The sequence below is a fragment of the Lycorma delicatula genome, chromosome 13 (assembly GCF_047948215.1).
Source record: "Lycorma delicatula isolate Av1 chromosome 13, ASM4794821v1, whole genome shotgun sequence".
Classification (NCBI taxonomy): domain Eukaryota; kingdom Metazoa; phylum Arthropoda; class Insecta; order Hemiptera; family Fulgoridae; genus Lycorma; species Lycorma delicatula.
Window position 1 is genome coordinate 22,715,725 of NC_134467.1, and position 27,681 is coordinate 22,743,405.

The window sequence follows — 27,681 nt, forward strand, 5'->3', positions numbered from 1 at the left end:
TAGTTTAACATTCATTCTCAAAGCGGGAGATAATGCTCCCTTGTGAGCGCTGGAGGCATTCATGGTGCCCAAGAAGATTGAGGTTATTCAGACGGTCAATGAAGGCAATGACTGATTAAAAAAGGAAAAAATTATGTTTTCCTGATCTTTCAAACTAAAATTAAATACCTACTAAATACAAAAAATTTTTCAATCGAAAGCTTTGTTTTAATTATTGTATTGTTATATTGAATGCGCTATCATTATTGTTGTTATATAACTGTATAGATACAATTGTAATTTTTTTGAAAGCAATTTTAATAAAAATACTTCTAAATATGATTAAATGTGCATTATAATTGCTCTCATTTAAAATCTAAGTTTCAACTCAGAAATAGGATATGCCACGTTCAAAAACATTAATTGTTTTTAAGAGCGCATCTTAAAAACAGTAATTGCAATTATTATTTTTTTAAGGATGGTTAAGTTTAAAAATTTCAGGGCGCTAGAAAAGTTTTGATTCTAATGTGAGCAGTGAGCAAAAAGTTTGAGAATCAAAGATTACATATTATTATTTTTTTTAAATTATTACAAAGATTACATATTATTATTTTTTTTTAATTATTAATTTTAATTTTAAAAAGAATAATGCCTGATCTCAGTCTAAGTAAAACTATAATTAGTGTAACAAAAATATATTTCCTTCTAGAAAGAAATTATTTTACTTTATATGCAATTTAAAAATCCATATAAAAAAACAAATATATATACATACTGTATATATGTGTTATACAGACATTGAAAATTGAATATCTACCTTTAGACGAAGACTTAGTATTCTTCTTTGCAGAATCAGACCGGGAAACAATCTACAAAATTAACCGATTGAAAGAAGTAACTGAAAAAACAGGCTTGCAGATCTTCTTATCAAAGTCAGAAATAAAGAGAAGTGCCGGTAAATATTCCAAAACGTCAATAGAAAGCTTGGCAAATATGATCGCGGATCATTTTAAATATCTTTGAGAAATAATTTGTAGAAAGGTAAATTAGCGATTAAAACAAAAATCATAACAACATAACTATTACAGAAAAAGTATTTATTTTCAATAAAAAGAACTGATATATAAATGTAAAATTTAGACATAGCACAGTTGTACAACCTGTTATTCTGTACCACATGGAAACTACTGATGTAACTGGAATAGAAAATACAATCAAGATAGAAATAAGGTTATAAATCTTATAAATCTCAGAAGGTTAAGATTTATAAGACCAAGAACAAATAAAGAGATGTATGATAAATTGAAGACCTGGAAGTAACAATAAGAAAACGATGACTAAAATTCTATGGACAAATAACCGATCAAAGCTAAACAAAACATGTCTTCAATAAACTCTGGAATTATAAAGGTCAAGGTCGCTGTGTTAAATAGAAAAGAAGAACTAAAAGTTCACATTACAGCAGATGACTGTTCAGATCAGTGTTTCTCAACCAGTGGGCTGTGCCCCCCTAGTGGTGGGGGGGGGGGTGATAACACTAAATGGGGCACACAAATATATCTGAAAGGAAAGCAAAACAAAATACATTTTGACTTAATAATAAAATACACATTTACACTGATAATACACTTATAAATAGGATGGTATCGGTAGTGCGCAATGCAATGTATTTAATAATTAACTTATCAATTCTAAATTAAAAACAAGTTTTAATAATTTTACATCGGTCAACAAAATTTAATTTTTTGTTTGTTAAATAAAATGGCTATTTCTTAAAGTATTTTTTATGCTAATTTCTTATACGTTAATGAATTTTTTCTATCGGGCTTAGTTTTTTAATAATCAAAATTTCTTTCGAAACAAAAAATGTTATAACACTTTCTCTTGACTTGTTTCCCACGTAAACTTTAAAAAATGCACCAAAAATGTTGGCAGATTAAGTGTGTTTCCTACATCTTGCAAGAAACATGACATTGTTGTGCACTATCAGCGTCCTTTCTAACTGCGCCGTTAACAACTATTACTCAATTTAACGATGTAGATTAATTTGTTACAGAAAATAATCTTGCTTGAATGCTTTCTAAGAGAAATAATTTTTGGTAGTCTACAGATTGGTTTTTGCAGATAATGAAATACAATTTTGTGCCGTGGTCCACTACTAAAAGTAAGTAATAACGTATAGTTAATTTTCTTAATTGTACATAATATGAATGTGAATTTTTGAACCCGTTTTACATTAATTAATTATTTACAGTTGTATTGATTCTAATTGTGTTATCAAGATAATATAAAACTATAAGTAACTCTTAAGGCTTTATGTTTATAGTTAACTTAGACCTAACTTTTTGGTCTTTTGTCTGAAACTTTTTTACCGTTTTAATATTGTTTTTAATGCTTGCAAACAAAGCTGCGTTTTATTATTCGTGCTTGTTGTTAGTTCTAATTTTCATGTTAATCATTTTTAATATTATTAAAGCATACTGGATATTGCCGCCAAATAAAAAGTGTCTAATGATTTACCCATCCTAGCTATCTATTTCTAATTGTGTGCTTAAGGTGTTTAATACTTGTATTTAAAGAAACGCATGAATATTTACTTCCTCGCACAAATGATTTAAATGTAAGCCTCAAAGTTTTTGCTTATAAACTCAAATTTGTAATAATGCTATTGTGAAATGCATAGCGCATTTATTCGTTGAACAGCATGACATAAAACTAAAGTTATTAATAATAGAGTTTCAGATTAATATAATTTTTCTTCCAAGACATGTGTAGCTAATTATTGGCTCCTTCCTGGAATAATAGGAATAGCTGATAATAATTAGCTGCATAAGGCATTTTGGAAGAAAGAGTTTCGTTAATCTGAAACCGGTAGTCAAACTTTAAACCTTATATACTCATTAATTAAAATTCAATGTAAAAAAACATATTCAAAGAATTAAAACTAGAATTCAGATTTTTAAAAGAAGAAAAAATGGAACAGGTTAAAGAGTCAGTTTTTCTCCAATTTTGTTTTAATCGTTTTAAAACAAATTTTAACCTTTCCCTTTTACAAAACGATTCAAAATTTATTTATATTTGTGATTATAAGGTCAAGTTATGTCACTTGAACGCTTCCAAAAATTCTACTTATCTTTTGATCTCAATGCGTTCAATAAATACTACATGGTTAATTAATTCCTAACATTATATCTTCTCATATTTTTTACAGTAGATCATTCTTTCCATTACTAAATAATAACTAACTCAACGGTGGGATGGAGGCTTGGGTAAGATGATACCCTATTACGATTTGATGATACCCTATTTGTTCTTTTTTTAGTAGTATCTTTGTAAATAAAGAAATGAAAATTAATTAAAATATTTAAAAAAATAATAATTTGTACAGTCTACTGTACAGTTTAATTAAAAAATTGTAGCGGCAGAACCCGACATTATTTTTGAATAAATTATTTTTCTAGGTTAGAAACACAATATTATTTTATAAACTACAAATATCGCTTTGTAACTGAAATCAAAACTAGAAATTAATTTAATTTATCACAGCATCGATGGCACAGGCGTACTTGCCTGTTATATCGAAGATGCCATGTACTGCTTACCTCAGTACAGTACGTTCAGACTGTGCAGTAATTTTACTTCAGTTAATTATTTATATCGGCCGATTAACCTAAAATTTAATACCGTGCGTGTAACTTGTTTCATTTCTGTTTATCTTTGGGATATTATTTCCCTGGTATTATAAAATAGAAAACAGCGTTATAAATGTTCTGATGTTATATGAAGAAATAGTTATAAATTTATTTTGTAAAAATAAGAGGGTGCAAATTATATTCTAAAATGCATTGCACGATAAGTATACACCAATCACATCGAATTAACACGGCAAAAGACAAAAGAAATGCATAAGCAACGTTTTGGTACCCACAGAGAACTTTTGCAGTCATATGTGGCGTGGCGTAAAATGTATCCTTATAACGGTTTTTTCATTTTTGTAAACACGTTTCAGAGGAATAGCCTTACAATTAAAGTTTTGTTTGACGTTTGTAGTTTTCAAATAAAATTTGGTTAATCAGGTCTTTCCGTTTCAATTTAATGCGCGTTAAGCACTGTCTGCACATTTGTTGCATCGTCATAACAATTAAACTTTTGTTTGGGGTGGACCAAACCGCATAAGTACCTACAACAGGCAAACAAAAATAATAACACTTATTTTAAGCTGTACTAAAATAATATAAGAAAAACTTACCGCGATCAATAATGAAGATCATGTATCTAAAATTTACAAGAAGTAACAATAACTGTTAAACAAGAGTGGACATAGAAACGATAACCTAATTTGTAACCTAGCTGTGTAAACAACCCAAGACTGAACGCTGTATTCCATAAGCTTCGTTCTGTCATCACGTGATTTGTCTGTCTCTCCCCACCGCTGCAACAAGCACGCCCTCTCTCATAACAACCGACCGACCAACACAAACAGTTTAATATTCATGTTTACAGATTTCATGACATTATTATACATAATAAAAACTGAACCAAATTTTCGCTTAAAATGTGCACATTAACAAATGAACGTAACCAAGATACCCAAACTATAACGATAACGTTTTCAATTATTTCTTTTTACCTAATATTCAATTTGGATATAATTTACATTCACGCATACTTTTGGATGCCCTTGGATATAAAAAAAAAACACTCGTACGCACCCGTTTACATATTACTAAATATTGCTATTATTTCTTTTAATATAAAAAAGCAGCTTAAAAAACGTAGACCCTATCCGTCTTTAGTAACTAATCAGAAAAAAAAAAACAACAGGATCATTTGTTTTAATATAGATAGATAATATAGTTTTAATATAGAAATATTAATGAATACATAAGGGTGTTATATAAAAGGATTATTTCTAAATTTATCTCATCAAGCCGTCTACCGTATTTCACAGTACAGCCCAGCCCGCCTAAAATACAAATACACACACGCAAACACACATTTAGTATGGATTTAATTCAAAAATTATATTTAGAGATCACAAAGTAACATATAATTATAATTTTTCGTGTCTCATTTCATTTCTGTAATCAATTTTGTCACCTCGGTAACGCAGTAGAGAAACCGACTGATACAGTGAAAGATACGGGTTTAATTCTCAACTTGATACCGGATCACGATTTTAGCCGGTTTAGTCGGGTTTCACATATTGAAAATAAGAGTAAACTGAAGATTTTTTAATAGACACAAATAACATATACTACTATGAGGTAATATTAAGCAGAAGAAATTATGGTAAAACGATAAAGGTCAAGGTTAATGAGGCATTTGTCTGTTAATTATGTTTGTAATAAAATTATAAATTTGTAATAATTATAAATGTAATTTAACCAAACTTAACCTACACTCGCTAACCTTGACTAGCGAGCGAAGCGAGCGTAGATTAAGTTTGTTAATTATATTTATAATTTTTTAAATTTATTTTCTTATTTCAATATATTGAAATAAATTATATCGCATAAAAAAGTATCTTTTACGTATTTATCTTGTAAGTACGCGTATTTATTCGTTAAATATTATTTTTGTTAAAATGTACTTAACACAAACGGGTGTTCCGCACAGCGCTAGTAGTTTAACCTTGATCAAGGACTGGTCTGGCGGCGATTGGAGAGGGTGACTCGCATAGCAAAGTAAATTGTAGACAGCGCGTCGGCAAGCAGTTCCGTCGATGTAGGATGATTTATAAAGTTATCCGACATGAATTAAACGAACATTTATAATCGGTTTTTTAAAATTTATTTTACTCGCAATGACAACATCCAGAATATCCGCATTTTTTTTTCTTTTCCTCCGGGCCAACCGTTATGTATCGCTTCACAGAATGAGATGAAATAGCAATTTTATAGCGTGTGAAAATATCACGCCTGACCGGGATTCGAACTCGCGACCTCTGGATGAAAGGCCGAGACGCTATCACTCGCACCACGCGAGTTAACCGTTCACTATCACGCGCATTTTTTTTAAAATTGCTTTTTTTCACGTTATGAATTCTGATAATAATGTCAATCGTAACCCGAAATCGAACCCATAACGTTTTATCCGACAATACTATCTTCTCGCAATTATTATTTTCATACTGTTTACTATAATAAAATTAATATTAACCCGTAATTTAGCAATCTGTTTTATTTTATATGTATATTACAATAATTGAAGCTAAATGTATTATAAAAATGGCATCAGAGGTTACATACTAATGAAACGTGTAAATAGATTAATTTTTTTTTACCTTCGGGTCCACAGTTAAGTTATCGCTTCAAAGGATGAGATGAACAATAGCGCGTGTGAAAATGCCATGCCTGACCGGGTTCGAACCTGGGACCTCCGGATGAAAGGCCGAGACGCTACCACTCGCGCCACGGAGGCCGACAAATAGATTAGGTTGCATAATATTAACCTAAAATACAGAAACATCTTGTATTGCAGATCAAAATTACAAAATAACTTTACGAATAAATTCAAAAAATAGTAATTTAAATTTTTACTGAGGGCGGTAACATATATAATGAAGGTTAAGAAGACACGATGTAACGATATTTTTGTAATATAAAAATCTACGATAATCGATTTAAAAAAAATCGTCGATTTCCGAACAGTTTCAATGAAAGACGTTTCTAAAATTCTGTCATATTGGAAACCACATACTGTATTCATTCCATGAAAGTGAATTAATTTTTACCCCCCTATAAATCTCTGATTCCGTAATTTTTTGGTTGCGTGTATCAACCGCACAATAAAATTAATTTTTCAGCCGTTTTTTTAACATTGTCACTAGTAGTTACACACAAGTGAAGAAAAAAGTAATATAACCTCACTACATTAAAACTAAAAAGATTATTTGTAATCTAATTAATTTTTGATATAAGCTTAACTATAACTAATCAATTTAAAATAACACAATAAGAATTTAATACCTTTATGAACATAGTTTTTCATATAAGTAAGTTTACCTATCTTGTGTACGTTAGGTAGACAAAACGGTTTAAGTAAATTAGAAATCGCGAAACATATGATTTGGTTATCACGAAACATATGAGGTTATCAGACTAAACCGATTACGGGATTTCTTCTAAAGATGTATATTTTGAAAATATTTTTATTTAATGTTGTTTGTTATTTATATTTGTAATTTTATTTATTAAATTTTCTATTGTAAAAAAAATCATGTTACAAATAATTATACACGTTAAGTAAAACCGATAAAAAAAACAACGGTCTCTCATTTTGCCAACTTAAATTTAAATAAACAGATCTGTATTTAAAATAGTACCTAATTGTATAAGTAAGTAAATAATTAAAACTATTAACTGATTGTAATTAAGACATTAATTAATATATATTATTTAGTTTTATTTACAATTATTATTTATTTAAAAGTTATAAACGTATTTTTTAAAAATAATCTAATAAACAAAAACAGATGACCGCGGATGATTATTACCAGACTCAAATCTTTTGTAGAACCCACAAACCTGTTAAAACATGTTCCATTTAACGTTGTATAACCGAACCGAAAACACGTCGTTTGATATTAGCTTAAAAAGTTATGTTCCTGGATTTAAGGTAAAATTAGGGTAAACTTATTGAAAAGCAGCATATTTATGTGAGGAATAATAGTTGTTAAGTATTTAAATTCATTATACAAATTAATATTCAATTTTGACTGGTTACTGATTTATTATAAAGCCACGTGCTTTAGACTTTGTAATGTTGAAAAATTAGAAAATTGATTTTTATAAAATAGATAAATCATTTAAATTGTATTTAATATGATATTTATTGCTATTACATTTATATGTTAATATGATTTTCTCATTTTTAAAATTTGATATATTTTTTTTAATAAAAAATTGTTTCAAGGATGTAGTCTTTTGTCCATGCTTTCATGGCAACATTTTGGTTTTTATAAATTGCAAATTCTAATAATTATTAATTTGTTCAATATACGGCTGTTTGCTCTACATACCATGATTGATATTTTTAAAAATATAATGAATTCCTACAATTTAAAAAAAAAGATGATGCAATCGGTTGGAATTTGCTACAGCCTAAATTAGGTGAAGATTATGCAATGCAGTTTATTGAAAAATAGGTCTACAATCTATTATTTTTATTGGTAAAATGTTTATCAATTTATTAATTAAATTATTTATAATATAAAATGTGTACGCCAAACATTGTTGCATATACTAAAAAAAAGGTGTATGCAGAAAGATTAATTATTGTTTAAATAATTAATAGAAAAGTGCATATTAGGGATTATGACATATACTGAAAAAAAGGTGTATGCAGAAAGATTAATTATTGTTTAAATAATTAATAGAAAAGTGCATATTAGGGATTATGGCATATACTGAAAACAAAGGTATATGCAGAAAGATTAATTATTGTTTAAATAATTAATAGAAAAGTGCATATTAGGGATTATGGCATATACTGAAAACAAAGGTATATGCAGAAAGATTAATTATTGTTTAAATAATTAATAGAAAAGTGCATGCATTAGGCATTATGACATATACTGAAAAAAAGGTGTATGCAGAAAGATTAATTATTGTTTAAATAATTAATAGAAAAGTGCATATTAGGATTATGGCATATACTGAAAACAAAGGTATATGCAGAAAGATTAATTATTGTTTAAATAATTAATAGAAAAGTGCATATTAGGGATTATGGCATATACTGAAAACAAAGGTATATGCAGAAATACTAATTATTGTTTAAATAATTAATAGAAAAGTGCATATTAGGGATTATGGCATATACTGAAAACAAAGGTATATGCAGAAAGATTAATTATGTTTAAATAATTAATAGAAAAGTGCATATTAGGGATTATGGCATATACTGAAAACAAAGGTATATGCAGAAAGATTAATTATTGTTTAAATAATTAATAGAAAAGTGCATATTAGGGATTATGGCATATACTGAAAACAAAGGTATATGCAGAAAGATTAATTATTGTTTAAATAATTAATAGAAAAGTGCATATTAGGGATTATGGCATATACTGAAAACAAAGGTATATGCAGAAAGATTAATTATTGTTTAAATAATTAATAGAAAAGTGCATATTAGGGATTATGGCATATACTGAAAACAATGGTGTATGCAGAAAGATTAATTATTGTTTAAATAATTAATAGAAAAGTGCATATTAGGGATTATGGCATATACTGAAAACAAAGGTATATGCAGAAAGATTAATTATTGTTTAAATAATTAATAGAAAAGTGCATATTAGGGATTATGGCATATACTGAAAACAAAGGTGTATGCAGAAAGATTAATTATTGTTTAAATAATTAATAGAAAAGTGCATATTAGGGATTATGGCATATACTGAAAACAATGGTGTATGCAGAAAGATTAATTATTGTTTAAATAATTAATAGAAAAGTGCATATTAGGGATTATGGCATATACTGAAAACAAAGGTATATGCAGAAAGATTAATTATTGTTTAAATAATTAATAGAAAAGTGCATATTAGGGATTATGGCATATACTGAAAACAAAGGTATATGCAGAAAGATTAATTATTGTTTAAATAATTAATAGAAAAGTGCATATTAGGGATTATGGCATAACTGAAAACAAAGGTATATGCAGAAAGATTAATTATTGTTTAAATAATTAACAGAAAAGTGCATATTAGGGATTATGGCATATACTGAAAAAAAGGTATATGCAGAAAGATTAATTATTGTTTAAATAATATATAAGAGATAAATACATGATTATTCCATATGCTGAAAAAAGGTGTATGCAAAAAAAAATAATTATTGTTGAAATAATTAATAAAAAAAAAACGCACCAAGGATTATTGCATATACTGACTCTTTCAGTTGAGGTAATGCACCAGTTTACATAGACAGCTTTCATATCAAGGCTGTTGTGAATAAACTGCTGCTTGAAATTTTAATTTGCATCTATAGCTTAAGAAATGTTTGGGGTAATAGCTAGTTCATGTCCTCAAGAAAAAAAGAAAAAATGTAATTATTCAATGTATTTAATCAAAAATGCATAGGTTTAAAATTAAAACCAGTTATTACTGGAATTTTTTAAGTAACTGTTTAATTAAAATTTTTAAATTAGATAATGTTTATTAAAATGATGGAGCTAGACCATTAGAATATTATGCTATAAGTTGGCAGAAATATTATGCTTTCGTTAGTTCTGAGATCTCTTGTAGATCCTAGATAACAAAATTAATTCAGTTGTTATTAGCAGTAATATTACATTTATTTACAATCGGTAGTGTTTTACACGTATGCTTTTGTACATATTTACAGATTATTTTTCATCTAATATTATTTTAGTAATATGGAATTCAAGTAGGACATAAATAAGTTGTTAGGCTTTTTACATACACAAAAGTGATTATTTAGTCTATACTTCTATAATTTTTTCATGATTTTTAAAAGTAATTTTCAGTTAATTAAAATGTGATTGTGATATCTAGCATTCTTAACAAAAAAATCATACTTACACATACACAACATCTCCAAACATTTCAAACAATAAACTTCTGTAATTAGAATGAATTCTCGCACAGTTTTGACAAACTTTTCATTTATGAGACCTTTGCTATTTCGCAGTCTGAAATGCACTGATTTTCACAGTACAATGCACTACATAAGTTCAATAACTCAACCGGTCACTACTGCAGCATATCTAAGTTTCAATGAAAATGATGTATGCTAATGTATATAAGGAACTTCAATTTTAAGTGACTGATATTTTTGTACTTCTCGTACCTCAAAACGTAAAGAAAATTCAATTTCAACCCCTCAAACCCACCGTTTGACTGAAAATAATATACTTTTTTAAAAAAAAACTGTTAAAAAATTTTACACAGCTTTATTGTTACATATGTTAATTATCAACAGATATATTCATTCATTCATCACAAGAGATCTTAATCATTATGAAATGAATTATTTCTCATTTTAAATAATTAATTAATTATTTACAATGAAAGATAATTTAAGATTTATGTTTAATTTTCATCCAGTTCCATATTTCTAGAAAGTTGAAACAGAAACCGATTGCAAGTCACATGATACAAATCAACTTTAACCATCACCTCTTATAAAATCTTTAAACAATTTTTTTCAACACCGGTCACTGTAGAATCACAAAAATTAGTTAACCGGCTAGTTTTTTAGCCCTCCAATACTCCTTCATTCTTTCACTGTCCAACTTCCTTCTTTCTTTTGACCGCTTTCGATTACCGTATTCTTTCTTCTCCTGGATCCCTTTCAATTCTAAGATTTTTTTTGTAAGCAACCTTCTGTATTTTAAATCCGTCACATTTATGTTTGCTATCCTTAGGTCCCCTTTAATTTGATTGAACCACTTAATACTCATTTTTTCACCATTACACTTGTCAAAAATTCTCTTCGTAAGCCTGTTTAAATTCATTCTTGACAGATGTCTGTAAAATGCCAGTCTTAACTTAATGTGGTGCTTACGCATTTATTTCCCAGTAAAGTTTCTCGTTCTTCTTTAATTTCCAACCGTCGTTAGTTTTTGTGGGCCCTAGGATTTTCCTTGTATCGATCTTTCAGCAGGTTCCAATTTACCTATTCCCCTTTGTTCAGAGCTATGCGTTTGGCTCCATATAAAATTCCTGTTTGGATTACCGTTGTATAGTAACTGATCTTGCCCGTCCTTGTGATATGTTTCATATTGTATATGTTCTTCGGTAGGCCATAGGATGTTAGAATTTACTGGTACTGACAATGTTTGTTCTCTTGTCCATTTCTTTTGGTCTGTTAACTTCACCCGAGTACCTAAATTTCTTCGTATTTTTAATTTGTTTGAAATTTGTCCACAACAATTTTGGTGTGTTCTTAATGTACATGATATTCCTTATATATATATATATTCGATTATATACTCTGAGAATGTTGATTCAAACCAAAATTACAAATAGAAGGCAATTAATATTTAATTGTGGAAAAATAAAATAAAAATATTAACCAATATGTAAAAATTACTTAAAATTTGTAAAATTTTAACTTGCAGGAAGGGTTTATAAGTACATATAAATTGTACAATAAAACATTAAACGATTACTAAAAGAATCAGGACATTCGTGAAAAACAAAAAGAACTTTTACTTTATTTGGCCATACAATAATAATAATAATAAACAAAGGGATAAGTTAAAATTATAGTTTATATAAAAATATACACATATACACATAACAGTAGTAATAATTATAATTTTAACCCCTCAATCAGATTAAATTTTTAATTTCTTTGGAGAAAAGTTGCCGATTGATATTTTCTCTCTTGATGTTCAAAAAATTTTTACTTTGTTTAATTATGGTGACATTAATATATACATAAAAAATCTGTGTCTTAACTATCTCCTGTCTTAACTAGTAATCATATACACTAACTTCTAACTATTAACCATTAACAATTAATTTGGGTAGTTTATAAAAATCTGTGTCTTAACTATCTCCTGTCTTAACTACTAATCATATACTAACTTACTGACTGTTAACCATTAGCAATTAATTTGGGTAGTTTATAAGCAAACTAACTGGTGGTGGATTTTTATGTATATTATATATGTTGCTATAATATATATTATACATATAGTATAAACTTATGTTGCCATAATATATTTAAATTTAGGTCATTAAGTTTAAGCTTAACTGCTGGTTAATTTATTTGTCGATCGACAAAGTATTCAAAGAATTAACTAAAATCTGATTGTTTGAGGTTAAGATAATTAATTATTAATTATATGAGAAACAATTTGAGGGGCGTTTTCTTTTTTCCCTTATTTGGATCATATTTTTTCTTTTTTTAAGTTGCTCACAGTAGAATCCGGTAATAAAGATAAAATGCAAGAACATCATCTTGTTCTTAACAGACTGACATCTTTATATAAACCGTTAACTTGGATAATTTCTCAGAGATATTTAAATTTATTAACTTTGTTTATTTTTCCACATTTTGAATTGAATTTTTGTTATTGGTTATCAGTAATGCTTTATTGAAGGAAATTTTGAACCCTACTTTATCTGCGATTTCTTTTATACCGTTTACTTGTTCTCCTACTGTGTGAGATTTTTTGAGAAAATTGCAGTGTCATTAGGAAAGTTTTGGCAATTAATTCAAATAACTTTCAATTTCCAACCCGTTTTTTCGTCTTCATAATTAAATTGTGCTTTAATTTATGTTACTTTTCACTGTGAATCACCTTCAGCCTATTGTTGTAGCTCAAAATTTTTACCTTTTATTCTTTTTTAACGGTCAATTTAATGTATTTATGTTCTGGAATTAATCGATTCCAAATCTTTAGGAACGTATTTTTCAAAAATGTTTATCCTGTTTACATCATGTTGATTTGTTTATTACTCTGAGTGTAAATTCAGTAAAATTTTATAATTTTTTTAAATCTTTTTTTCATGTCACTTTATTACTACATTATCATTTTACTCTTATCACAGATTGTATGGGTTTTATGTTTTTTCTAGATATTTAAATAATAACATCGAGTTACAACCGTTCTAACCCGGTAAACTAACCGTTTGTGAAACATTACATTGCCCTGTATCTTTGCTCGCCTAGTAATTTTCAGAAGAGAATATTCTTCCATTTTTAAAGTATTTGCGTTCTTATTCTAGATTATATAGATAAATTATATTCCGATAAAAATTCATTTGTTCTTACAACATATTGTAGAGATTGTTATTTGAGGACAAGGTTGAAACGGTTTGAGTGGCAAAGCATGAAGCAGTATGTGAAAGCTTCTAGAATGACTGGAAATGTTGAAACATAAAATCATAAATTTATTTTTGATTAGGAACTCTCTGTGTAATATACTATGAAAATATGACACTCGTAAGAATATAACTTGTGACAATTATAATATCTACTACTCTTTATTGTAATGAATTTTATAAATACATCTGCATTAAATTTAATTAACTTCATTATAACTCGGCATTTTTCAGTGTAAAAGCCACTTAAATGATAATATTGTTCTGGTCTTATGTTCCAGTTAGGGTGAATAGTAATAAGATTAATTCAATGTTAAATTAACAGTAACCAGCATAAATGTTTGGTACTTGAGACTTGAGTACGTAACATCTATCAGGTACCATTCTCTGTGCTCTGCTTTGCGGTGTACAGAGTACAATGTCAATGGATAACTGAATGTTTCCTGCCTTTGCAGGGAATAGTACATATCAGCAAACACAAATTCGCTCTGATTACAGAATATAAATGTATATATCTGTAGGAAATATTACACAATTATGGTCTTACAGATATTGCTATACATATTCTGCATATAATTATTTTCTTCAGCTGATATGAAAGAAGCATAAATATGTTGTAATATTTCAATAAGTGAGTGCGCGACGCGTACGCGTTCAACCGCGTCGGACACCGGCCGTTTTCTTCGATACGGGGTTACGCATATACCGTAAATGTGGATACCCATATATATTTTTGTGCTGTTTCTTTACAGGTCCGACTACAGCAGTTCCATCACCAGCAGTCCTCCCTTGTTATCCACCCAAAAGAAACATCTCATTTTTTCAAAATTGTACTTTTTATATTAAAATAATTTTTCTTTAAATTTTATTTATTTTCTAGTTTTAATAGTATTTATAAATTTAGATTTTTAATGAAAATACATAACTGCTTTAATAAAGTTTTTTTTTATATTTGTTTTAAGTTAAAAATATTTTTAAATGCACAATTTTAAATTGTTTTTTCTTTTTATATTTTTTTAAAGAAATAACCTAATTTTATTATGCAAGGAATTTATTTCCATTAAGGGGATGTAATTTTTAATTTGTTTTAATAATGATTTTTGAACATAGATTAATAATTAATTTTTATTTAACAATAATTAAATTTTTTTAAATAATTAAACTTTTTTGTTATTATTATTCAATAAAGGGGGGATACTCCACCTTGGCCCTTTACCCCATCCACCGAGCTAGTCTACATTTTCTTCAGTTCATCCCTTCAGCATCAACAGCATCAGTCCCCCCGATTTTCCACCCGAGGGGAATACTCTTTCTTTTCAAAATTATAATTTTTTAAAAAAATAGACTGTTCATTTAATTTTTCTTTACACTAGAAGTTAATTTACATTTAACATTTTTATTTTAATTTTAATAAAAGCTCATTTTTAGTTATATTACTCTGATTTTATTAAGCGAATTAAAATTTAACAGTAAAATTAATTATAAAGTTTGCTCTTTTAAAGCTTTTTTTTTAATTTAGATTTTTCAGATTAGTTTATTTAATTGGTAGCTAGAAAATAATTTTAGAATTAGTGTAATTAATGAAAATCATTTAATTTCTTTTTAACTTTTACTATATACTTTTTCATTAAGGGGGGGTGTATAGTCCACCCTGGCCCTTATCCTCTCAGCGATCTTCAGTCATCATCTACATACTTCTGCAATATTATTTTGTTTTTATTATGTGTTTTGTTTGAATCAGGGCAAGCTCAAAATCGGTGAATTAAATCTGTAAATCAGATACTAAAAATTATTCAAAGCATATAATAAAATTTTTTATAATTTTTTCTTTTTTTTTAAATATGATTATTACGAGTATGAAATAATTTCAACTTGAATTATTTTAATATGTTTGGAATAAATCTATGTTTTTATACCTCTAATTATTTTCATGTTGTTTCATGAAAATGGATTATTGCCTATGATCGTAAAAAACAGCAAACCCTGATTTGAACTTTTAGCTTTAAGAAGGCATCATTATCCAGTTCGGCGGTACAGTGGCCTTCTTTGCAGTTCTTCAGCTTCGTATCCACCGGTGCCAAGTCTATACCGGCGGATACCTACAAGTCTGTACCTTGATATCCGGATGATTCATAAAAGCGCTGGTCGATCGTGTTTGAGGAATCAGAAGAAAGAAGACGAATCAACCTGGTTGTTATCGTGGGCTGCAATTGAAGGCCTCTACCACCACAGGGCAATAAAATTAAGGTAAGTTACACTACTATTATAATTTGGTGGGAGGGGACAGACTGAGAAATATTATAGTATGTCAGTTAACCATAATTTTTTTTTGTAAGAGAAGTTTTATCATTTTTAAAATAATTATATTTTATATCTTTGTATCTTATTCATCAAATTATTATAACAAATGTATAAATAAATTAAGTAAAAGAATAAAAATATTTCAATTTCTACAGAGATTTAATTCAATAAAACTGACTTACCCTTTAAACATTTTATACGTAATATGAACTTGATTAGTACTGAAAGTCATGATTATCATTATATCGATCGATATTTGCCACATCAGGTAAATTTTTATGATTTTTCTTTTTCTTATAAAATTGAACTATAATATTTAAATAAGTTTTATAAATTTTTGTTACATTGTGTAAATATTTTTAATATGGAAATATATTATATTATAATATACATCAGTGGCGGCTTGCGTATAGGCGCTGTGGAACTGCAGCATCCCCTATTTCCACTTGATATTATTAATAACATTTAATATAATGTCCCGTTTTCTTTAATTCCTTCTTTATACTTGTACAATATATAATCCTAAGCTTAATGTCAGTAGCCATCCCCCACCCACAGTTAATGAAAAAAATACAAAAATCTTTGTACGGAACTGTGCGCTTCACAGTTCCAGCAGCATAGTTTTGGCTGTTGTGCGCATGCACACATAGGAAGCTGCACACAAGGCTGTGAGGTAGAGAGAGCATTGTTGCGGCCACAGCATTGTTGACCCTGGCGTCTGGTGGAAGGTAGTTTTTTTTTTACTCCACGTGTGTATGGAACGTTGCATGTTCCCTTTTCTTGTTTAGTCAGAGGAAGGAATATGAAAGCGGTTTAGCTGTTTTTTCTGTAGAGATCAGAAGATGGCGGAAAGCAAGGGCTCTTTGATCGCCAAATCTGTCTAAAAACACACTGGAAAGGTGAAAAAGAAGGTAGTTAGTAAAACCTAATTACGTATTTGTTTCTGTGTACCTCGAAATTAAAATTAAGCACCGTTGGACGATAATCTTTTTAAGCGGATACTTTATTAAATTATTATCTAATGATGCTAAAAAAATATTATCTGTATTGACATTCTATTATTTATTCGGTTCAACCGAATACGGTTTTTAAGCGCACAAATCATCTTCTTGAATGCGATAAAATGTAGAATTAGGTTATTATCCTGCTTTCAGCTATTCTATGATTCATTGTTTTTTCTGATTTTTTTTATTTTACAGAAAACTTTAACCCTACCTTGAAAAGGCCAAGAAAAAAATTTTCTGGAGCAGTACCCCACTAATTTTAGTTACAAGCTGCCACTGATAATTGTAAATGTATTATTAAATTGATAATATTTATCAATATAAATAAATAATTAAATATTTTTACTTTTTAATAAATTTTTTAACATTTATTAATTTGCTACATTTTTTTAATTATAAAAATACTCTACGTTTATCGCTATTATTAAAAGTATTTATAAAAAAAAGTTCTCCGAATATAAAGAACCAAATTAATTAATTAATCTTTTAGTAATCAAAAATTTTCTTTTAATTTATTATTAATCAAAAAATGAATAAAAAGTTATTAATAAACATAATTAAATATTAAAACACAAAAATTCTATTCTGTTTGATTCAAAATAATAAAGATAAAATGACGTGATAAAGAATACTAGTTTATTTCTTTTTATTAAAATTACTTTCTTGAACCGTTAAGTTACAGTTTAACTATTAATTCTATTATAACGATTAACAATGTTCCTTTTAATTAAGTATTTTGGATAAACGGTCTTGTTTTCTTAGATCAATAAATAAATAGATACGCAAGCTCTTTTCCACTCTTTTAAATAATAAAATTGAATTATAACATCGCTATAGAATAGCTATCGATTAGATAGTATGTTTTTTCTTAATGCTACTGAATAAATAAATTTTTGTTACTAACTGTACATATATAATACTAACATCATTTATTTTATCTTTTGTTGCAGGTACGACAACGATTACTTACATAGGTTAAGAGTGAACAGCGTTAATGTGGCTTAACTATTTAGTTTTATAATAACGATTAAAGGGAGGACTACTTACTTCGTAACTGGTGCTCCTTTTCCAGTAGAATTATGTTTCTTTTTCAGGTAATTATATATTCTTGTTTTGTTTTACAAACATGTGCATGTTAGACTAAATTTGCATGTTAGAATTAAGGAAAATTCGCGTTTCCCCAGTAGGCCCCTCAGTAGGTTGTAATTGTTTTTTAATTATGTTATATGTGTTGTGTTTTTTTACAGGTTCATTATATATTTTAAGTTAGAATTAATTATGTTAAGTCGCGTTCGCGTTCCATACCCCGTCCACAGTAGGCCCGATTATAAAGCGGGGTATTATTTTAATATTGTTTTTTTTATTTATTTAAGATTAGATTAAGTAAATGTTGTTAAGCCATGTTAACCTGATCGGAATTTTCTGAAGTACTGTTTTATTTATTATGTATGTATATTTCAAGTACACCAAACTGTATTTTTATCAACCGCCTTGATATTTTTACTAATTTTGTTTCAGAATATTTGTTTCAGGTATAATTATGTAATTTTTAACTAATCGATGTTGAAAAAAATGGTGTGATGAAGAATAAAAAAGGAAAAATGGATTCCAAAAGAATTAAAATATTAATAACATGTTAATCTATTTTATTATTTTTATACTAATATTTCTCCAGATTGTTTCAAGTTTGTTTCAGCTACAGAAAATTGCGATATTTCAACTACTTAATACTGGAACAACATACTAAAGTAATGCTTAGAAAATTGTACATGTGATGAATGTATAACAAAAAATAAGATGGAAAGGCTAATTTCAAAAGTCAAAATGATGATCAGAGATAAGAGATAAGATTAACACAATCAAAATCTAGATGACATGAGTGAGTATAATTTCAAATTTAATTAGATTATAGAAAAACAATGTAAAACCTCATGATCAGATTTCTTTTACAAAATAACTTAAGGGGTTTCTTTTTGAAAGACAATTTTAATTTTTGACATCATAAATGGTAAAACATTTCACAGACTGCTGCATTTGAGTTTACAATTTTAGTAAAAATAAACAAGTATAATTAATTAGTCTTATTTATTATAAATAACACAAACTTGTGAAGACTTTTACTATATGGAACATTTTATGTGTCTGAAGATGAATCAATGGCGCTAGTTTTAAATTGAATTTTTTCAATAATTATTTGTAAAGATTTTTTTGCACAATACTATATTTTAGATGTTGTTGTTGTTACCCTACTTTTAGTAGTAGAAGAGTTGCTGTATTCACTATAGAACATTATATTAATTATGTAAGCATCTTAGATCTGCATTTGCCATAGTCTAGAACAAGTTTTATTTTATGTCATACTAAAGATGGGCTCTCTCTTTTTCTGTTTAGCTTTCGGAACCACCATAAGGTATTACTTCAGAGGATGAATGGGGGTGATATGTATGAATGTAAATGAAGTGTAGTCTTGTACAGTCTCAGGTCGACCATTCCTGAGATGTACGGTTAACTGAGATCCGACCACCAAAGAACACCAGTATCCACAATCTACTATTCAAATCCATATAAAAATAACTCCCTTTACTATGATTTGAATCTTAGAACTGTTTAACTTCAAAATCAGCTGATTTATGATGATGAGTTAACCGCTAGACCACCTCGGTGGGCTATTAAAGATGGGCTGCGTTCCACCAACAGCACTGCTAACCTGGTAAGTTAACTGTTATTTACCAAACTCACTGGATCCCCTCTTATAAGTAATCTGTCTTGGTTTGGATTCTGTTACACGAGTTTTGTTTGCATGACATTAAAAATTGCTAATCTGAACAGAAGGCTGAGCAATTACTTTGAACAGTGTAACAAACTTATACCAGACAGTGTAAGTGGTTGTTAATGAGGTTAATAAGCAAAAATTTGATTGGCATATTTTAAAATGAACTTATGAAATAAAATAAAAAAAACCACCGGCTTTGCATCTCTACTGTATATCTTGTGCAGAAAATTTAATACAAAGTACAGTAATACAAAGGGATTCATTCATCTATGCTGATTGGTATTCGAATGCTACAGTGTGAAAGACAAAATAATTTCAATTTTTTGTTTGCAAAATATCTGTAGTTAAAAAAAGATGCTATTCAGTTCATTAATCTACCATTGACATTATTAAGACCTGTGCTTCATGGGCAGGATACTCCTGTTTTAAGACTTCAATCTGTGTTACTAAACAATAAAATTTCATCCACCTAGCATATAGAAAAAGTTAATACAATTTATTCATCGATCTTTGAAGATTAGAATCTATAGCCGCCCAAAGACGAAGGATTTTGTTCACAATTTGGATCTTACTAAATAAATTAACATATAACATATATACAGTCAAATAAACAATTTGTTTGGAGTTTTAATGGTAGTACTTTCACACTGAGGCACTACACAGTACTTGAAAAACTTTGAATTCATTTTAGACTGTAATTTTCGAAACATCTTAAAGACTCCACTAAACATCTGATTGTTTTATAAGGTGTGGTGTCATAGGAGAGGCAATGACAGTTTGGAGAGTTTTGGTGGAAAATTTTAATTACTTTATAAAAATGCAAAATACGTCATGTAAATGATCATTTATGTATAACATTTATATTTTAATAAAATAGACTGTGAGGCATAATATAAACCGGTTTCTCAAAAACAGTCAACTAGCCTATTATTAACATAGCCTTATTTGTTAATAATAGACTTTTGAAGATTTTTACTATGTGGAACATTTTATGTGTCGCAAGGTGAATCAAGTGTACTAGTTTTAAATTTAATTTTTTTTAATAGTTGTAAAGATTTTGCACAAGGGATTTTTATGCAGAGAAAACAGCATCACAACAGTTTTTCTGTCAGACCATTTTAGACGCAACAGATTGTGAGAAGAAGAAAATTTTAGTTGTCCTTTTTTTAAATCTGTTTTTAATATCTCTTTTCACTAAATTACTCAGTTTATTTTAATAAGTGCACCGATTCAATATTCCTACAAATAAGTTTGGGGAAGAATACTAGTTGTACAAGTAGAAAGTTCTTCTCTTTTTTAGGAGATCTCTAGTTAAAAAAATAACCACCTGTTTAGTAAGTTTGAAATGTCTCATAGGGTTTACTTGATTCTTTTTACAGACATAAATTGCGCTAAGAGAGACAAAACATTAAAATCAGAAACTCCAGCTATAGAATATCAGAACAGCATACAGGAAAAACTAACAAGATAAAGAATAAAAAATTATAAATTATGAGGAAATGTTTGGGTACAAGTAGAATGATTGATAGAATTTCTAATGAAAAACTAAAGCGGTTGTGACATCTTAAAAAAAATGTAATGTGGGAAGTTAGCTAATAAATAATTCAAGCAAAACAGAAAAGAAAAGCAACAGACGTAGAGGGATAATTGGAGAAAGGCGGCAATGCAAAAAATTATTTCAAATATAAACAGATGAAGTAAGTTACTGTGTTCCAAAATTGTTACTTTAAAGAGAATTAAAGTTAAATAATCCAGTTTTGTTTGTGTTTTTTCCATCTAGTTTATTGTATTAAAATAATACTGTTAAATTAAATTTTATTATACTATATCTCAAGATGATCTAAATCCAGTTATATTTTAGCCATTTAATATTTGTTTTTTATTAGACTCAGGCTGAGTTTCCCTAGAGAATACCCACCATTAACTGAATCCTAACAAAAACAGTAAATTATTAACATTGAAAAAATTTAAATCTATTTAAAATTGCCTAACCCTTCACTAGATCTGAAGCTTGATACCATCCAGTGGATGAATTCTGTCTTTATAGCTGCTGAAAAATACAGTTGAAAATAGGTTAGAATAAGTGTGCAATATCTGTAATAGTAAATGTTAAAATATTTAATATCAATATTTTAATATTTATTAAAACTAATCTTGCTGATCTTCAAACTTAGTTAAATAAACTACTGGTTTTATTTGAAACAATTTCGCAATTAAAATAACAAAATACCAGCTTTTACTATTTACAATAATTTTTAAACTTTTTACATTTTCATTTTACTTTAAACTTCATTTTTCAGTTTAAACTTTTTTTATTTTCATTTAGATTAAAACAGAATTTGTATAAAGTGATAATTCTAGAAGAACTTTGTGTATTACTCATTCTCTAAGCAATTATCTACTCTATTTTTTTTTTTAACCTGCAGGACCACCATCAATTATTGTTTCAGAGGATGAGATGAATGACAAGTAGCATGTGAAAATACCATGCCTGACCGGGATTCGAACCAAAGACCTCCAAATGAAACGCCAAGACACTAGCATTCGCGCCATGGAGGCCGGCAAAGTGATAATTTACTTAAATGAAACTAACTTTACTAATAATAGCACGAGTATGATGGTTAGTACAATCTTTATAAAATTTTATGATTATTAAATTATATTTCTCTACAGACAAAAAACAATTAAATTAACTAAGTACAAGATAATCAGGTGATTTAAACCGATATAAATTCTTTCTCCAGGATATTAAATTCGGTCACCTTTAAAAAAAATCATAAGGTGCAGATATTTGTTGAAAACCTTATTCAACAGTTTTTTTTTCCATAGGGGGAGAAAAAGCTCTTCCATCTGTCATCAGGTGCTATCTGATGGTAGTGTGGGCTCACACCTTTTAAAAAACCTTCCCCTTCTTCCCGTAGGAACTGGACTTGGCCGCATGGCATGAACACGGTTCCTGTTGTGATAGGTGCGGCATACTTGTACTGCCCGCTTCTGAGTGGCAGGATCTGATATTCACCAGGAGTCATCAGCAGGTGATGATCTGGGTGGGCTCCTGCCGCCCACTCCCGGAGACTGGCCGTCACCCACTACTCATCCTCCAGCTTACCCTTGATGATGTCTGTAATCATGAACTACCACAGCCCAGCTCCTTCTGCACCTGAGCATACAGCCCATAACATTATCAGGATCTAGATGTCCCAGTGTCTGACAATATTGCTCTCAGTGGTGGCAGTTAAAGATAGTATGTTCAATGGAGTTAACCTATTCACATTAGACACAAAGCTGTGACAGTTATTCAACAGCTTGTAAAGCTGCAGATGAACAATAATTTTTCAATCTGTAAAACTGTTAAAAACAGTACTATACAGAAACAAGATACATTTTTCACTACCCTCAGAGAATGAAGAATTTTGATCACCAGACCGAGTAGTAAAAATACTAGAGTAAAACTCAAAATGATTAGATAATTTATATTCATAGTAAACAATCTTTTAATTAATTTTTTTAATCATTTTATAATTTAATAGATAATCATATTAACTCCCAGATCAACATATCATGAGATAACTGAATTTTAATCAATGTTTGAAGACTTGCCAATACAGTGAGTTGAGTGCAGATTCTTCTTTCCTTTTCATCCAGCTATCTGTTGGAAACAACCTTCTCTTGTTTGTAAGGTTCCTTTGCTCCTAAATACTCTTGAAATATCCCTAACTTCCTTTTCTTTATCAGTTTACTGTGCCATCACCTCTGTGATCTTCATTCAGGCTTGTATTTCCTCTTACACAGATTCTTTCAGTTATGCTCCTTCTCAATCTTCATTACATGCATAAACAGACTGTCAGCCTTGTTCATTTTTTCATTCAGATTTTACATTCCAGAGCTAGTCTTCATATCCTTGTGGTCGATTGAATGCTTAATCTACCATTATTTATCTTATTTTACTTCTTATTACATTTTCAATAACTGGATTTTTCCTTCTTTTTTACCTGCAATCACCCGTGTACTTTTACTGTAAGTCAGTATGAGCAGATAATATGACAAACACTACCTCCTTTCAGACATATCCACTATGTAGTAAACTCCTCCAACTTGGAAAATCTACCAGGTTGTTGGATTCCCCTGGCAACGACAAAAATTGCTCTTTCCCAAAATACATGAAGTAATAATAATGAAATGCATGATTAATAATAAACTTTGATTTCTACATAGATTGTTTATTACTGTAATTTATTAAAAAAAAATTCATAATATACTAAGAAATTTTTCTTTTGTTTTTTGCAGAATTTTAATGAACTGGATTATAATTATTTGTACAATCAATTCAGTATTTCTCTATGAATTTTATTTATACTAATCAAAGAATTCTTTTGTAATTTGATCAAATATGCTACTGATTGTGAATATGTACTGCAGAACAATGATCCCATGAGAAAAAAAGAATGGTGTAGACAAAGAAAACTTAGAAGAAACACCCAAACATTAATATTTTTTGTTATTAACATCACACTTTGCATAAATATTATAAATAAAAGTAAGAAATATAATGTATTATAATAAAGAATCTTTCAGTACGTAGAGACAAACATCTTTAGTTAAAAGTATATCTAAATAGATGTGTTCTTGGTTGAGGTCAGGTGGAATATATTGGCCAGTTCTTCAACATGATCATGATTGTTCGCATGTGACCAATGGATATTTTGCTATGAAATGTTATAGGACAACAGCTTTAGGCCACATATAAGCCTGTCTAGGTCTTCGATTTGTAGGCAGGCTGCAGAGGCACCTGCTAAGGAGGATGGTCCAGTTGAATTCGGGAGTCAGCGCCTGGGGAAGAAGTCAGGAAACTGGCCCGGCTTGTAAAAGACAACACCAAAACTAAGAAGGAGATTAAAGACATTGTCCTGAAGCTCCAGCAGAGTATTGGTCATCGAGAGAGTCAATGAGGAGGAAGTAATTGTCCTGTGCAAGAGATTCTGGCAGGAGGAGCGGTTTACTTGCGTGAGTGAACCCGATGCCACCAGTGCTATGGGGAGTGATGCCGTCCATGTGTTGGATCTTAATGGAAATAGTAGCGGGTACTCTAAGGTGGTGTTTGGTACCTGCAAGGTACTTAGACAGTTAAGAGTCTGAAGGTAAGCTGAGAGCAAGTCTGGTTCTAGCAGAGAATACCAGGCCTGAGTTATTGCTTGGTGATGGGATGGAAATGAATGAACAGCGTAGTTTTATCGTGGTAGTAGATTCCACCAAGAGGGAAGACTCTGCAAAGCTTGAGTGTTATTGAGCATTGCTTAAGATTAACGCGGTGACAAAGCTTGACTTGACAATGGTAATGCAACGGGTTAAGTGACTTCAGAAGGTTATCGAGTATGTCGCAAGGAGAGCCAATCGGAGGTACTCTTTCCGGCTGATGGCGGATAGTGCTGCTAAGCAAACAGCCATGGGTGGAGACAAGGGTAGTGTTCAATGAGTGGATATTGTGCCAACCCAAAGTAGGACTCTAGTGGTTAGAGCAGAGGGTCGTTCTTATGCAGTGGCCGTTGCGGGGCTTTGCTGGACAATAACAGAGTTAAAATCTGCTGGATCTGCCGTATCTAGGGTCTCCCTAGATACGGCAGATCATCGGAGGAGCGCGTTTTCGTTGTGGTCGACCACCATAAGCAGTGTTATAACTGTGCATGGGAGGGGCACCTGAGTAGGGATTGCAGTGAAGTTCAAGTAGCTTCACTGCAATCCCAAGTATCTCAAGTAGCTCTGGAAGGTACAGTGCCTCTGTTTAACTGTGATGAAGTGGGAAGAGGGCTTCTCCCCTATGCCAGTATTGTGGGGTCGTTCACTCCTCAGAACATGTTATGCTAGGGTGTCGCACCCAGATGAGTTTGGGGAGTTACGGATCGGGAATGTAGCCCCTAAGATGCTTGTCTTGGAGGTAGCGAGACGGGGTAAAACTGCCATTGTTGGGGCTTTTATGTGTGGAAGAGAGGCACAGGACGGCGAGTAGGAGTACCTTGCATGGGTCGTAGTTGATGTAGTGCTCTTTTTTGGTTGGGGCTTGTGTTTTATTGTTGTGTATTTCATTATTATTTATAGTATTGTGTATATGTAGTCGGGCAAGATTAGTTTCTGTATGTATTAAGTGTATTGATTTTTATGTATGTGCATGATGTTGCATCTTTGGTATTTATGTATGTATTTTGTGTATTTTATTAATCATGTTTTCATTCATGTATTATGTAGGTGAGTACTCAGGTCGGGGTTTATGTTGTATTGTTGTGAATTTTATTGTTTTATTTTTGCATATTATGTGTTTGTCATAGTAGTTTTTAATATATTATGTACAATTCTCTAAAAAGGTATTTTCGGTCTTTATATGTAATAAATTACTTTCAGATACACACACAGATATATATATATATATATATATATTATGGCGCGTAAGATTATTTCAGTGTATGAAATTGCACTGAGCAACTAATTGCAATTGTGTGGCCAGTAATGTCAGTGTGGCCGTTTTGCGTAGGTGGCGACCTCTCACTGGGTGGGGACTGACTAATGCTTCAAAAGTGGGTCCAGTCCTCGTGTCAGTACAATTGCAAAAAGAAAAAAAGAAAATAGATCTGTGTTACTTTCAAAATCATAGAATCATTAGTTCGGAGCATCTGTGTAAACAGTTAAAACTGTGAATAATAAATACTCTTATTTATATAACTATCATAATTATTCAATAAGTCTTCTTGAAAAGTGCATTTTTGAATAAAAAATTCGGTGATAAGATTAATGTTTTAAAGGGTTAAAAACACCTAAAATTTATTACCACCTTATTAAGTAAGTAATACAGTAATTAATCGTGAAAATTATTACAAGTGAGTTTAACAGTTCGAAAGTGGCCAAAATTTTAATAAAAATATTTAAAGATAAAATTGGCTGATAGTTTCAAAATAAATTGATTTGATAATTAACATGGGGGAATGGATGATCGATCAAAGTTTCAGTTATAATTGCGAAATCATAGATCATGAAATTATTCAAGAAGACAGACAAATTATAGAAAAATGTTTTGATGGAATTAGTAAGATAAAATTAGTAAAGATAAACTGCATAAGAATGTCCCTCTGCTCTAACCACTAGAGTCCTATTTTGGGTTGGCACGATATCCGTTTGTTGAACACTACCCTTGTCTCCACCCGTAGCTGTTTGCTTAGCAGCTCTATCTGCCACCAGCCGGAAAGAGTACCTCAGATCAGCTCTCCTTGCGACATACTTTGCAACCTTCTGAGAAGGCATTTACCCACCACATTACCAACTGCATTGATTGCCAAGTCATGCTTTGTCACCGCGTTAATCTTAAGCAATGCTCGATAACACTCGAGCTTTGCAGTCTTCTCCCTTTGTGGAATCTATAACCATGACAAAACTACACTGCTCATTCATCTATCCCATCACCAAGAAATACTTCAGACCTGGTATTCTCTGCTAGAACCAGACTTGCTCTCAGCTTACCTTCAGACTATCTAACTGTCTAATTACCCTGCAGGCATCAAACACCACATTGGAGTTGATGTTTAGACAAAAATGGATCAAAGAATAATTTTCATTTGATTGTACAATAAAATGCAAAAATTCATTCAAATGTACGTTGAACTACCACTGTAAAACATGAGTGAGATTTGATTACAGCTTACCAATAGAATTAAATAAACCAGATTTCACATACGGAGGGAAATTAAGCATTATCCAATTGACAGAGGTTTATTACAAGGAAAAATAGTCAAGATAGTATGAGCTAGATTAAAAACTTAAAGAACTACACC

General features: G+C 29.8%; 1 long non-coding RNA gene across 5 annotated transcripts in view; it reads right to left on the minus strand.

Moving 5' to 3' along the window:
• Positions 1-27,681, minus strand: part of LOC142333784 (uncharacterized) — a 71,926-nt gene that overhangs the window by 14,053 nt on the left and 30,192 nt on the right. For 2 of the 5 annotated variants that reach the window (XR_012758691.1, XR_012758692.1), the window contains exon 3: positions 6,266-6,433. The exons of 1 other annotated variant lie outside the window; for it this stretch is intronic. This is a non-coding gene — a long non-coding RNA (uncharacterized LOC142333784). Of the gene's footprint in view, positions 1-4,228; positions 4,339-6,265; positions 6,434-6,950; positions 7,034-27,681 lie in introns of those variants that run through there. 2 more of the 5 variants (XR_012758693.1, XR_012758695.1) reach the window with 2 other exon arrangements.